Here is a 10466-nt window from a genome sequence, read left to right as displayed (position 1 = left end):
TTATTGTCATAAGCTTCTAATGTAGGCCTGGCCTTAGGGACTTGTGGGACAAAGTAAGTCACTTCATGCTGGAAAAATCTGTAACCATTATCCTTTGCAGATGCAGAAGCCAGTGCACCCTGCTACACAAAGCAAAATCACTTGCTATGGTTTTGTTTTTTTTTTAAAGAGGCAACCGTTCCCTTGATTTTAATTTTTCCCCTTACAATAGAGAACAAGGCTAAAGAGTTTTGCAGGCAGCTTTTCAAAATAAACAGGCAAGGTCATGCTGCTGTGGGGAGGAGGGAAAGAACAAGCTCTGCTTCTCAGAGGCAGGAAATGAGCGCCGGGGGAGCAGGAAGGCCCGCAGTGAGGACAGCAGGTCCCCGCGAGCACCTGAGCCAGGCCCGGGTGCTCCCAGCCCCACGCTCGCTGAATCAGTGCAACAGCGTGTCCCATCAGACCAACAGCTTCAAAGCCGGCCTTTGCGGTTCCTTTCTGAAAAGCTTTTTATTAAGAAAAAACCAACCCAAACCAAAACCAAAGCAAGGCAAGGCTTACACTTGAAGTTACTTACACATGGCTTTATGTTTTAAAAATCAGCGCAGGAACAATAGTACTGTAAAATATGACCCACTTAGTTACACATATGCTTCGGTGGACTTTAATCCGACGTTGTGTTATATATCTATTTTTTATACATATACGAGCCGAAACCCTGCATTAATTTCTATAGTTAATGACCGAGAGGTTAGCGAAGGACAGTAAAAGCAGCCTCCATTTGGATAAATGCTCATCTGAGTGTCAAGACTGGTCAAATAGGAAGTTTGCGAAGTAGGCCTAGAGGAATAATTAGAAGAGGTTGACCTCAGTGTTAAAACATCCTTCCTTGCATTTTCTCCTTGAAGGGCAGATGATTGCATGCAATCAAGTTGGAGCAAGTAAAAAAAAATTACCATTCCAGCAGCTCAAAAGTACCACCCTGATCAGTTTAAAATCCCTGCAGCAGGTGACTGGAGGTGTCCTGTCTGATTACGCACTGAGAACACAAACAACGCCACTTCACGTGTCCTTGCTGAGGAAGTCAACACTTCCCTACCACCACAGCTAGTTCACGTGTGATGGTCAGGCCATCCTTTCTGCCTGCGGCATAGGGTCTTCTAGGGGGCCCTTTTAGCGTAAGGTATGGGACTTCCAAAACTAGACAGGGACAGGGTTGGCTTTCTGCTCTCCCCTTGGCTGTGCTCTGGCAGCAATGAATTTGGCATCAGTGCCAAAGCAACGCTCAACATGCTGTGCTGCAAGGAGGTGGGATTTCTGGGTGCTGAACCAGCTGAAGAGCAAAATCTCTATTCCCAGCTACAACACAATGCAGCAGTTTGGGTCTGTTTCTGGGGAAAGCATCTCCTTGCAGAGGGCAGAGCCCTTCCCAGTGCAGAGTGGCAGCAGCCTGGGGGTGCTTGGTGGGAAGTGGAGATGTCTTTCTCTTACGTAGGCTACCACAGCTGTATTAAAACCAGTGAGCAGTTCACTCCAGCTAAGTTGCCCCCAAAGTAATCAAATATCATCTTGCCCTGCTCATGTTTGTTTTGCTTCAGCCTCCTGCTCTTCTCCTGTGTTCTGACAAGGAAAGGCCAGGGCGAAAAGAGGGAAAACATGTTTTCTGCCTTCTTTTGAACAACAGAGGATTCTGCAATATACTGATCTGTGAGGCAGCAAATACCAGGAATGGCCAGAACAGTGTGAAACCTCTTTGGCCTGCTGAAGCTGGCAAGAACTTTACCATTGACCCTGTTAGTGCCATATTGGTAAAGCCCAGGGACTGTTTATGCAGTAGTGGGTATTTTATGTCTGAACAAGGGGTTTAATTATCGTTGATCATGCCAGCCGTAGCAAAGATACCATTTTTTTTTCTGTTTAATCAACTAAAAAACTCACCCCTTCCCAAACAATTAAATTTTATCAGAATAAACACTCATTTGGAGTCTATACTTAGTTTTAGAAAGAGGGGGAGGAAGCCATTTCCCTTGACATTTCCTCTATATAACCTTAATACAACGTAATAAACAAATTGGTTATGCTGCCGTTGTTACTAAACCTAGCATCAAGATGCTGCTTTTCTAAGAGGTAAAAATCGAGGCATAAATTTCCAAGTCGTATCATCGCTCCGCAGCTTTCCTACAACACCACCGAGCTCTTTCCTAGACAGAAAGGCTAATGAGTCCTTTCAGAGAATGGCACTGCTTTTGGCTCATTTCCACAGAAGTAGAAATAGCAAAGTCAGTGGCAAGGCCAAGTGGGTAAGAAAGGCTCCACATTGCAAAAAGCTGAGTAATCCTGTGAGACACCGAGCTGCTCTGGGTAGGGGCTGCGGGCACGCGGCCCTGGGCAGAAGGGCTTTAGCATCCTGCAAGATCAAGCTGTTGCTACTGAATTCCTCTCTTTTGCAATCTGTTAGGGAACAGCTGTGCCAAAGTGGAAAAAATCCCGGAAAGTTATTGAAACATTCTTACTATTAAAGACCTCATGTTTCCACTGCAAATGGATAAAACTCCCAGTGAGATTTCTGGTGTCTTTTAAGGTCAGCGTTTGTGGCATTACAAAATATCAGGCGTTCTGCGATGCTGTACTCATGGATTTTGGGAACATTTTTAAGTAAGACTAGAAAAAATTGCAACTCGCTTGTGACCTACACCACTGCTTGCCCGTAAGCATACGTAATGCTAATTTACTGTTCCTGTCGCTTCTCAGTACTGATCTGACCTCCGTTTCCTTGTGTACTTCCCTTCTGACTTTGCCCCAGTTTGATCTAGTGACTGGGGCTACTTTAAAACAATATTCCATTGCCTACATTTGAAATCCCTAATGAGAGGGCCTGCAGTGACTTTGTATGGGACTGCACAGCACTCTGCTACCTTTGGCTGTAAGGGTAAATATTCCATTCTTGTTCAAACTGGCAATCCCAAAATGAAGGGTTTAAAGAGAGGCATCACAGCAACCACTGTCATCTTCCTTCATCTACACCAGTATCCCCACCGAGGTGGGGGGAAAGGCTGCAGACAGCAGAATTAGCTGTGCTGTCTCTGAACTGTGTTGCTTCTTTTTTTCCATAATCACTAGTATATAATATCCCTCTTGGGAAACAAACCCTTTTACTAACATAACTGAGGATCGCTTCAAACTGAGAGGGTTTTTCCCCTTTTTCATTGCTCTAGAAATGCACTCTGGATCGACAGATTTTAATATCTCTCTTTGGCGAGGAGAGATCAGACACTAAATGGCATTCCATGCAAGTGAGGACTCATTACTGTGAAGCTGTTGTTTCTTGCCCAGCCAGTTAATTGAAGCCTATAAAATTTCCATTGTTCAAACCTGGAGTATCTCACAGGGTATGCCTGGACAAGGCAAATCCTAAACCCTCATCCACTGGACTGATACATGGGTTCCCAAACATGCACAGGATGGAAAAGCAAACCAAGACTGCCATTTGATCAGGTTCTGTCCAGGGATCTCCAGTGGAGGTTTTACTGTGGAAGTAAAGACACAGAGATGAAGTCACTTGCCTTCAGGCATGCAGCAATTTAGTTGCAGAGCTGGAAATAAAACTGAGGAATATGAACATGCTGGACCATGCTATAATCAGCAGATGCTATTGCTTCCAAGTTCTAATTAAAGAGCTGTCATTACACAAAAAGCACTTGTAGTTTGCAGTGAAACTGATAAAGCTCAATAGTCTGGAGAATTGGAGGGGTGGCATATGTTTTTTAAATCTCCCAAAGATGATAATGAACTCTTTTTTCCAGTCTGCCTCAGCCTGTGTAGCTAGCCGATCCCAGCTATGAGGTGTCTCTCTGCCCTAACGAACCCGGGATCCTGCCAGTCGAAATTAAGTCATGTTAAAAAATATATACTCTGCACTACAATTTCCTACCTGAGACTGTTTGTGTGAAAGAAGCTGCACTGTAGCACTCTCCCGAAATAGACAGAATAACCAGTGGGAAAAATAACAAGTCTGGGAGAGAACAGAAGCGGCTGATGTGCTGCAGCCATCATTAACACAGCTGGCAATGTTTAAATGCATGAAAATAGGTGGTAATCCAAATATAAATGAACCAGTTTGATGTCTTGGGCATGCAAGTGCACACACAGACACACATGAATACCCACATTTCACTGCAAAGGGAGCTCCCACTTCCAGCTAACACTGTGCCTAGCACCAATCCAGCAGGTGCTTGGCATTGGATCCAGCCCCAGTGTTAAGGGTTTGATTGCCTTAGTGCTGAGGCAGCTGCTGGATTTACATCCCCAGCTCTGTAAGCCAGGCAGGGACTCAGCGCTGCTGCTCCTGCTTCTGCTGGGACCTGCCTCACGGGGCCGTGGGGCTGGTGGCAGGGCTTTGCTGCGGCCAGGTGCCAGCCAACACATGCACAGGCAGTGTGTTTGGGTTGGGGGGAAAGGTGTGCCCAGGGTTGCTCAATGCCAATGCCTCCAGCTGAGCGAGGAACAACAGAAACCGTCTCTCTAGAGTCCTGTCCGGCCCCGCTCCTTCAGACAGACAGCAGCTTAGCACAGGCCGTTGTGAAGGATGAAATGATGGGGCAAGTGTGCTTCTCAATGTTTCCCACAAAAATGAAATACCTCAAAGATTTTCCTATAATCCAATGGTTACTTGGGTTTCTTACCTGGTGGGCACATATTGCTGTGAATACTGGGGCGGGGGGCATGGTGGTGGTGGTGGTGCAATCACTGCTGGGAGCACAAAGAAGCTTCACCTGCAGCCAAAGACCAGATGAGTTTGTGTGAACTGCATCAAGCCACAAGTGACGGAGAGCTGGTATGTCCCATAGCTTCCAATATCAGTTTTGCTAAGAAAAATAAAAGTATCAAAATGAGGTGTTCAGCTGAGCTTGTTTTCAGGTCTTTTTCCCCTGTGTACCCCAGGATCCTAGGTATTACCTTCCTGTCACCAAAGTCTGCCATGGCACCTGAGCACGGTGCTGGGCTCAGACCCAAACCATGACCCAAGATGAGGACCGCTTTCTGCAAGGCTGTTTGCACGCTGTTATTGTGGACCTGGAGGATAGCCTAAGGAGGCTGATCCTTTATTTCTATCGCTCCCACCCTATGAATGTTCATGGTTGCTTCTGTTTCCCCCATGCAACCACCTCTGGAGGGTAAATGCACAGACCCTTCAGTTCTTGAAGCAGCAGTGGCTTTCAGTGAGGGGAAAGGAAAGACTATGTTAACTCAGGTGGGGGAAAGTGCCTGCTGAAACTTGAAGACAGAACATTTTTACATGTCAAAAAGCAGCCAGGCCACTAAGCCAGATGATAAGCAGAGCTGGCATACAAGCCAACAGCACTGGGCAAAATACAAACCTGAAGGCAGAGAGCTAGGCACCAGGAGCTGGCTGGGGACAAGGCCGGGTGCCCTGAGAAGGTGAGAGGGCTTGGGAAAAGCTTGCTGGGCAACTGCGAGTGCCCAAACGTATGGGGCAACGTCTGTGGCCACGTGCAGGGAGAGAGGGAGTGCCAGGCCTGGCTGGAGCCCCCACCCGGGACCACGTCTCTGCACACCCCTCTGGAAGAGGCCGTGCCAGGGCAAGGGCAGAGCTGGCAAAGCAGCCCCATCCCTGCGCTCCCTCGCGGCAGCAGGCCTGGAGCCACTGGAAGGGCTCTCCTGCACCCCACCACCCCTCTGGGACAGCGGGCAAGGGGGTAACGGGAGCAGCTCCTGCTCCCAGGGGAGCGCAGCGGAGGACGGGCAGCCCAGCTCAGCGCCGGAGTGCTGCGTAGGCAGCCTTGTGGAGCCTGGACAGGCAGGGCCTCGGGAGGCTGCTGGTCTCGGGGAGCTCGGGCCTGGCACCCTCCTGGCTGGACGGGGAGGAAATGCTCTGTGTGGGACCCCTGCCGCCCGAGAGTCTTCCACCGGGGACAACTGGGCCCGTCGTGACTTGCAACTGCTAAATCGATTACCTTGGCAAGGAGCAATGCCAACCAAGATCCATCCTCCTCATGTCCTCGGCCTGAAAGTGCAGGGCCCTCACACCCTGCTGCCCCGTGGGGTCGAGAAAAGCCGGCAGCAACTCCCAGGAGTACCCCTCCCGGCCCTGCCCAGCCAGGGAAGATCCCTGCCTCCCCGCTGGGAGTGGGAACAGAGCGTGTTCTCTGTCCTGCACAGGGAGGTTGGAGACAAGAGACCAGAGCTTGCTGTTCTAGTTGCTGAACAGGCTGTACTACAGAGGAGCGAGCAACCATTTTGCTTATAACTCGCTCTTTCTTGCCTTCTGATTCACGGCCAATATCTCACCTGCATCAGGAGCCTGCCACCGATGGCCGGCACGGCACTGGCGCCAATTCCCAGGAGGAGACACAAAAAGCCCCGGGTTTCATGGGCTGAGCTCCTGGGGATCTTTGCCCAGCCTCTGGCAATAGCTGGATAGGGGTGAACAGACCAGGCCCTCGCAGCATGGAGAGGAGAGCTGAGAACCCTTCTGCCACCTTTTCAAACTGAGTCATCTCCACAGAGGCATTGCTTATTTTAATGGTATAAAAGTGAATAATATAAAATGCAAACCAGCAGTGCCACATTCTGTGGCACTGGTAAACAGGGCTGCCAAATTCTCCCTCTGCAGACGGCTGTCAGAAAATGTCTGCATTTGTAGTCTAGAGCCCAGCAACGTCTCAGCTGCAGAGAAGCCAGCCTCTGTCCTCTACTTCTATTTTTTCCTTATTTGATCAAGTTTGACAAAGGCTGTGCCAGAAGCAGGTTTTAACGGTGACTCAAGTACACGTCAGCTCTACAGAGGTGCAGCACAGGCATGTAGGCACTGGGGCAGCATTCAGGTCAAAACCAGCAAGCCCCACATCACTGCACGCTCGGTTACTCACAGCTGAATTCCTTCTACCTCCACCTTACTTGGGATTTTGTTACAGGCACTTCTGGAGCACAAGAAAAGACATCTTAGAAGGGTTTCTCCAAAAGCAAAAACTCATACCGGACTAGAAGTTTAGCCAGTGTTTCAGCAGAGCTCTACCAACGTTTACCACAAAAAGAGAGAGAGAAAGAGGAAATGCCTTGAAACAACACAACCAGAATTATCTGTAAGGTGCTCTGTGATCAAGGTGGTGTCCTAAGAACAAGGGGCCAGGTGCATAAAAGTCTCCAGGAGGTAAAGGGGAGAAAAAACACCCAACCAAAAAAAATTCCCAGGTGCAGTTGAGGTCTTCAGCAAAAAATAGCAGATGAGATAAATGCTTGTGTAATGGCTCTTCAGACAGCAAATTGGGGCAGGTTTCTGGAACTGCGAAAGAAAAGCCAATTCTGCTGCAGTGCCTGAGAGGTGAGGCATGGGGTCTTTGCCTTCTGGGACAGTTGGCTGCCATGACTTTGCTCTGTTCACAGAAGCCGGAGGCGGCCAGTTGGCAGGTCAGAGTATTCTCTGGAAAGCAGCAAGGTACTTGCCACAGCGCTTTGCAATGCGCATGCCATTAGTGCGTCATTACGAGCAACGGAGTTGAGAGTTATATAAGTTTCTATTCCCAACTAGATATCTAGCATAGTGGCTATTCGATCTATACTTGGCCAGAAATCATCTTTGAACTGCTAGTTCCAGGGCTTTTTCTGATTCAAAATTGACCATAAACATGTAAGTCAGGTTGCAGCCACTGGATTTCTCATAGACTCTGTTGCGGACCTCAGCTGCATCGCTGCCTGCTACAGCCGCTGGGAAGGTGGCACGAACCTTTGTACTTTCATTACACGCAAGAGTAGCACTCTGCACGCGTACTGTGAACAAGTCGAGGCTACCTATAGGGAAGTTCATGCTTGGCAAAGAGAATTATGAATTTGATTCTAGTAGCACTAAACAGATTGTTCACCTAATCAGTTGAGGGGGTCACACAAGTTACCAAAGGATGCAACAAGAGAAGTTCCTGGCCTATACCCTAACCAGGATTCTTCAGGGTATGTTGTTGAGATGTGTTGCAGTCCTGACGGGGTGAAAACCAAGTACTATATTTAAGTTGGCAAGCCATGTGCTATGCGTGGAGAGCACAGACAGACCCAGTCCTCCTGCTCCTGCCTTCCCAAGCACAGCTCACTCGGGGCAGGGCAGGACTGCAGGACCTCTAACACCTTGCATGCCTTCTGCATGACCAAAAGCGGAATATCTACACAGTCTGTGCTCCAAAAAAGGCACTCAGAAAAGAAAGGACTTTTTCCTTTGCCCACTCAGAAATGAAGAAATCAAGCGAGAAATCCTGACTCAAGTAAAACAAGCAGGACTTTGCCACTGATTTCAACAGGCCCAGCTTTTCACCCTGAGAGTCTGCTCTGCTGTTGAGTAAGGAGATAAGCTGCCAGCAGCAACAGTCTGGCCTCGGAAATCTGGAGGGGTTTGTTGGCTGACTGCAGAAGCAGCAAATGCACAGCTCACCCACAGTGCAGATGTAACTTGCATGCCTCCCGCTTTCAGAAAAGCTGAGGGCTCCGTGTTGTTTATTGTGCAATAGGAAGACATTAATAATCATGCCTGACAATGTTTAAGAATGGAGATAAAATTCTCTATTATCATGGATTATCAGTTTGTCAAAGGGGATGCTGGCAGACAGAAGCTTTACTGGGATGAGGCTTGCATTTCAATGAGCGATCTGCACGGAAAGCTTTCAGCTCCTCCACACATCAGATTCAGGCAGAAGCAGATCTGTGCTGAAGCATGCTTCCAAGATGCCCTGCAGTGCTCAGAGAGGTCTGACTCCAGCCAGGTCACGGTCAAGGCTGTCAAAACTAGAAATTAGAGACCGCCTTAACTGTTGAAGATGCTGCGCTGCAGGGTGAGTAATCAGGGTTTTAGAAAAGCACGCTGAAAATGACCATATTTCATGCTATTTATAAAATGCCGCAAAAGCACAAACTGGAGGCACTGGCATAATGCTTAAACCTCAGCGCTCCCTCAGACCCGAGGTGCTCAGATCCTCTCATGAAGAGAATGGTAGAAGCACTCAATCCAGCCACCTTGAAAGGACTTTAGGGGCTTTGCTGGGAGCTGGAGCCAACCCCAAGCGCCCAGGTAAAGACAAAGAGAGCAAACGCATAGGTGAGCAGTGCCTCCCCTTGTGAGGACTGCACTGAGCCCCACAGACAAACCTTGCTGCAAGCGTGCTGCTGGCTGTCTAAACCGGTGGCAATTACAAGGGAACCCAGAGTGGCAGTTCTGTTCCTCCTGACCTCTTGCCAGCACCATCCTTCTTCTCCCGTCACACTGCTCTAGCCCACAGCCAGCCTACGAGGCAGATAAAGGACCTTCTTCAGCTTGCCAGACAAGCCTAATGAAGGGCCCTTCTTTTAGCAGTAATTTCCTTGCTGTTCATTAGTCTTGCATGATGCCTGGGAGTGGAATACTCTGAATTAGGTGCTTTTGAAGAGGCAGTAGTACCAGTACGAAACTTTGCACAGATCTGAACTTAAAACCAATGCTCAGCATGAAAAAGAGATTATCACCCCTTCACATTTCAAATCTCTTTCTGCAAGCACAGGACCTAGAAAGATCCCTCCGTCCTCATCTCCCTTTAAAAAAATACTTAGGTTTCCCTGAAATACTGCAGCTGTCTCTTTGCCAAGCTACCAAGTATCTTGAGACTCACGATGGAGTCTCAAGAGCTGATAAAGCTGCCTGTGCGTGCGGTTGAGGAGGCTCTGGGAGATGAAGGGCAAGTCACATGCCTGCTTTGGGCCTTATTGCTACCATCCACAAGACTTGCATGAGAGACAATGTTGGCTGCATAAATTCTCATGGCCCCGAGGAGCTCAGTGCAGGAGCCTGCTGACAGCAAAATCAAATTCTTCTTGTATACAGCACCAATCCTCTGCCACGCTTTAAAACAGGCCTGAAAATGCCAGCAGCCACACTAATACAGTCACAAGACAAAACACCGGCTGCTCTCTGTTTGCTCTCCAAGATGCAGCCACCAGGCTTGTGCGGCTATACATGCAGGGAGCATCTGCTGTGTGTGCAGGGAGTGCCATAGACTTGGGCACACGCACACACACACACTCCTCATGTACGCACATGCTCACCAGCTACAGCCTTACACCGTAAACACAAGCTGCTGCTCAAGTGCAATGCTTGGCTGAGCTCCCTTCCACCTCTACAGCACTCAAGTAATTCAGAAACAAGCAGATTGCTGGGATAAAAGCAACCAGCCATTATTTCTTCTGCTGCAGACCTGCTCCCGCAGGTTTCATACCTAACATTTGCATAGTGTTCTTTCCCATAGGGCCCCCGTGTGTGATGAAGACATGCATGCAAGGAGGGAAGCATCGTTATCCCCCTTTCTCAGGTAAAGGAACTCAGTGCTTTGCACATACTGTGAAGATGGGATTCCCTGCAGCAGAAAGGCGGGAGTCCAGCCCCAAGCTCTTCCTGCCTCACGCCAACCCTTCTCACTGCAGATTCAGCCCATTTCTTCTTGTGCAATCCACCACGG

At 48.7% G+C, this 10466-nt stretch overlaps 1 long non-coding RNA gene across 1 annotated transcript in view; it reads right to left on the bottom strand.

Annotated features, from left to right (window-relative positions):
* Positions 1 to 4695: 4695 nt before the first annotated feature.
* The window catches only part of LOC128150621 (uncharacterized), a 39749-nt gene continuing 33978 nt past the window's right edge, over positions 4696 to 10466 (bottom strand). Inside the window, exon 3 of the long non-coding RNA XR_008238124.1 lies at positions 4696 to 4844. This is a non-coding gene — a long non-coding RNA (uncharacterized LOC128150621). The remainder of the gene's footprint in view (positions 4845 to 10466) is intronic.

The sequence above is a fragment of the Harpia harpyja genome, chromosome 14, assembly GCF_026419915.1.
Source record: "Harpia harpyja isolate bHarHar1 chromosome 14, bHarHar1 primary haplotype, whole genome shotgun sequence".
Taxonomy (NCBI): Eukaryota; Metazoa; Chordata; class Aves; order Accipitriformes; family Accipitridae; genus Harpia; species Harpia harpyja.
This window is presented reverse-complemented; position numbering and strand designations above follow the sequence as displayed.